A 4,836-nucleotide genomic window follows, 5' to 3' on the forward strand; every position below is an offset into this window, starting at 1 on the left:
GTCAGGGCAAGCTGGGAGTTGTAGTGGGGAAACAGCTGGAGGGACACTGAATAGGTGAAGTAAGGGGGAGGGGGAGTGAGTGGAGCGGCGCCGGGGGGTGTGGGGGTTGCGGGCTGCGCGGCAGGGAGCGGGATGTGTGGCCATCACGGTGTTCACCTATACAGTATGCCTCCAGTTGTTTCCCCACTACAACTCCCAGCATGCCCTGACAGCCAATAGATGTCAGGGCAAGCTGGGAGTTGCAGTGGGGAAACAGCTGGAGGCTCCCTGTATAGGTGAACTATAGGCGGAAGTGTCGGCCCCAGCAGGCATCAGTGACGTGGTGCCTGCTGGGGACGTCTGCCTGGTAGTGAGCACACTACCAGGCAGACAAAAAGGCATTTTTAATATGTAAAAAAAAAAAAATTAAAGGCAGGGAGGGGGTTAGGGATAGATAGGTAATAGGCAGGGACAGAAAAAAGAAAAAAAAGTGATGGTGGGAGCTACCCTTTAAGTTGTTCTTTTCTGTCTGGCCACAGTGCTCTCTGCTGACATCTCTGCTGACATCTCTGCTTGTCTCGGGAACTGCACAGAGTAGGAGAGGTTTGCTATGGGTATTTGCTTCGACTCTGGACAGTTCCCGAGACACGTGTCATCAGAGAGCACTTAGACAGAAAAGAACAACTCAACTTCAGCAGCTCATAAGTACTGAAAGGATTAATATTTTTTTTAATAGAAGTAATTTACAAATCTGTTAAACTTTCTGGAGCCAGTTGATATATATAAAAAAGTTTTTTCCTGGATAACCCCTTTAATGAATGTTTGGGCCATTTCCTACACAGATACTTTTGTTGAGCAGTAAGCATATAAATGAAGGGCAGTGTTTCCCAACAAGGGTGCCTTCTGCTGTTGCAAAACTACAACTCTCAGCATGCCCGGACAGCCTTCGGCTGTCCGGGCATGCTGGGAGTTGTAGTTTTGCATCAGCTGGAGGCACCCTGGTTGGGAAACAGTGATGTAGGAAATGGCCTGAACATAGTCACTAGTTGATTATAATAAGGGCCGCTGCCAGTACACAGCAGTATACATTGCCATACAATTTTGGCAGGATGCTGACGTATACTGTTCATGTCTGGTAACACAAGATGTGAATGCAGCCTTAGGCTAGGTTCACACTACGGAATTTCCGCTTGCAATTCCGCTTTGAAATTGCAGGCAGAAATTCCGCTTACTAAAATGCATAGTGTAGTGAATAGGTTTCCGTTCACAAATTCACAATTCAGAATTGTCTATTGGAGACTGCAGTGTCCGCGCAGTCCTAGTGACGACTGATTCAGTCGGCACTGGCCGCACTCGGAATCTCCAAGCGGAAATTTTCCGTCTGGAGATTCCACAGTGTAAACCTAGCCTTAGAATAGAATAGGTTCACACTACGGAATTTCTGCCTGCAATTCCACTTTGAAATTGCAGGCAGAAATTCCACTTACTAAAATGTATAGTGTAGTGAATGGGTTTCCGTTCACAAATTCACACTTCGGAATTTGTGAAGTGGAATTTGTGAACGGAAAATCCGCTTGAAAATTTCCATCTGAAGAATGGCGTTGCTCATTCTTCAGGCGGAAAAACTCGCGGAACACGTTGTAGTCTATTGGAGACTGCAGTGTCTGCGCAGTCCTAGCGCCGACTGATTCAGTCGGCGCTGGCCGTACTTGGAATCTCCGGGCGGAAATTTTCTGCCCAGAGATTCCGCAGTGTGAACCTAGGGTTTATTGACACGGCAGAATTTCCGCTTGCGAAATTCCACCTCAAATTAAAGCCCATAGACTTCTATGGGATTCTGCACTCCCATTCACACTACTGAATTTCAGCTTGCGGAATGCCACCTATAGGCTTTAACCTTTTCAGGACGTAGGGCGTATGCATACGCCCGTGGGAAATCCGATCCCCGCCGCTAGCCGGTCATTCATCAGGCATCCCGGCACATCGCCCAAGGCTGTCTGGGCATGCTGGGAGTTGTAGTTTTACAACATCTGGAGGGTCACAGTTTGGAGACCACTATTACAGATGTTGCCAAACTGCAACTCTCAGCATGACTAGACTGCCCAGGCATGCTGGGAGTTGTAGTTCTGTAACATCTGTCCCTTCAGATTTTGCAATTTTCATGAACATTTTGAAAATTGCTGCTCTACTTTGAAGCCCTCTAATTTTTTCAAAAAGTAAAAATAGGTCCATTTTATGATGCCAACATAAAGTGGACATATTGTATATGTGAGTGAATGAAAATAAAATTTATTTGGAATATCCATTTTCCTTACAAGCAGAGAGCTTCAAAGTTAGAAAAATGCTAAATTTTCAAAATTTTCATGAAATTTTGGTATTTTTCACCAAGAAAGGATGCAAGTAAGGACAAAAATTTACCACTTACATAAAGTAGAATATGTCACGAAAAAACAATCTCAGAATCAGAATAATCGGTAAAAGCATCCCAGAGTTATTAATGCTTAAAGTGACGGTGGTCAGAATTGCGAAAAAGGGCTCTGTCCTTAAGGTGAAAAAGGGCTGCGTCCTTAAGGTGAAAATGAGCTGCGTCCTTAAGGGGTTAATTTGAAGTGGAATTCCGCCGTGTGAATAGACGTGTAAATATGGCTAGATTTCTGCATTCGGGACAGGATGAAGAAAGAGACAGTGAACACAGAAGATTATTCCCTCCTGAAATGTGGTAGATGTAATTACATATTGCCAGCGAATGTCAGTACATTTCCCCATAGGGCAATGACACCACGTATACAGGGTTCTACAAAAATGACAACATTTCTACTAAAATGATGATTTATTTTTTAGAGCCGAGGAACGTGCTCTCGAATCACCCTAAGTGTAAGAAAAAGTGCAAACGTGTTAAACTAAAAAAATATGCTCAAAGGATGCGGTCTATCGCAAGTCCTTCTCTGACAAGAGAAAGGCCCCCCAACAAACCTTACCCATCGCCTCCGGACCAAAAGGTACCGGCAAGGTTCCAGGTTTGATGTCACTTTTCGCCGAAGCTACTAATGGACTACAAATGCTTCCGGCATCCACCTAGGCGTTAGCCAAGGTATCTGCCTGCAGAGTCGTAAACGGTCGGTACCCTGCCCATGCAGGAGTACCGGGGGTTTTTGCAGGGAGGTGCGGAACCTGATGGCCACACACACCTCCCCTGGACCGCTAGGAGGGACACCCAGAAAGGATACCGCATCCTAACAATCCTGTGAACACACAACATGCAAAAAATGACACAGTGACAAAAATAAATAAATAAGTGAATGTGTGCAGATATACTGCCCGGACATCCGGCCGGATCTATAAAAAATGTCTCTGATCCTAGCCAGAAGGCCGGGAATCAAGAGGTGAGTGCCACAAGGTGAAGAGATCATGGTGCCCATGCGTCTACTCAATGAGCCGATTTTCCTATTGAGTTTCGGCACCTCGGGGTCACCACTCCCCGAGGCACAAAAGTACCTCGGCTCTAGACCCTCTCAGGCTCATGGTGAGACCCGTGGGAAACAGGTCACATCGGGGCAGCCGTCGAGCTGATTCCTCTGAACCAGCCCCGGAACACCCCGGTACAGCTTTCCCCTCCATACAGCACCCATCCCCACCAGCTCCAAACCGGTGCTGTTGAGACCACCGGCATGAAACTAATAAGAACAGATAGTACACTTAATCTTAGCCAAAAGGCCGAGAAACGATATGATGATTTAGAGTAACAAAAGTGCAGAATTTTACTCCTGTCATCCAAACAACCCTTTGATGTCCGGCACACCCAGCACATAAAAAGATCTCTTGAAAGTGAAAGCACACATAGCTTATCACACAGAATGACATACATAGTCACAGTAATGCATGTTAAGGGCAGATTAGGAATCTTATTTTACCATGTACATAACATAATGGTAGAGAGTCAGATATGATGAAAAGGTACTGCTCTGTACTGATGAGGGGCTTGAACCCCAAAACAGTTGTATGCAGATATAGCTAGTAAGAAATAGTTTTCCTTATTGTACATAAAGTAAATCAATTCTGCAGCGTCCTAGCTGAGTTACTACATAAATGTTACAACAGTGGCTCGGCTCTCTGCTTCCCCATATCCCATGGCTTATTGATATATTGATGCAGCTTGACAGATTTTGCATAAACAAGTTGCATTCAATCTTTTTTTAATTGTGAACCCCTAAGGTTATTTCAACTTTATTTAAGACAATGAGCATCATTTAGAATCCCAAAACAGTCAATACAATATATTATTATTTCTTTGACAATTATTTATTTGAAAATACTGACCGAGATACTGCTGTAGGAAAGTGGCCAAAATTGTATATTATTTGTATATTTTAAAGCAATAGGGTGATTATGTTTTTCTTTTTTTCTGATAATACTAGTATTAAGTTTGTACTTATCTGAAATCTGCCCCCCACACCCATAGTTTAGAAGTAAACTTGGTGGGACGTAATATAGATTTCTTAACGCACAGTTATATAAATCTTTACATGGACATTTGAATAATTTTAATATACGAGTAGAAGTTAATACATAGTTTATTAAAGGGGTACTCCGCCCCTAGACATCTTATCCCCTATCCAAAGGATAGGGGATAAGATGTCAGATCGCCGGGGTCCCGCTGCTGGGGACCTCGGGGATCGCTGCTGCAGCACCCCGCTATCATTACTGCGCAGAGCGAGATCGCTCTGCACGTAATGACGGGCAATACAGGGCCCGTAGCATCATTACGTCATGGCTCCGCCCCTCATGACGTCACGGCCCGCCCCCGTCAATACAAGTCTATGGGAAGGGGGCGTGGCGGTCGTCACGCCCCCTGCCATA

At 44.9% G+C, this 4,836-nt stretch overlaps 1 pseudogene; it reads right to left on the reverse strand.

Moving 5' to 3' along the window:
• Nucleotides 1-3,580: 3,580 nt before the first annotated feature.
• LOC130359998 (U2 spliceosomal RNA) lies at nt 3,581-3,705 on the reverse strand (annotated as a pseudogene).
• Nucleotides 3,706-4,836: the final 1,131 nt, after the last annotated feature.

Source organism: Hyla sarda, chromosome 2 (assembly GCF_029499605.1).
Source record: "Hyla sarda isolate aHylSar1 chromosome 2, aHylSar1.hap1, whole genome shotgun sequence".
Lineage (NCBI taxonomy): Eukaryota > Metazoa > Chordata > Amphibia > Anura > Hylidae > Hyla > Hyla sarda.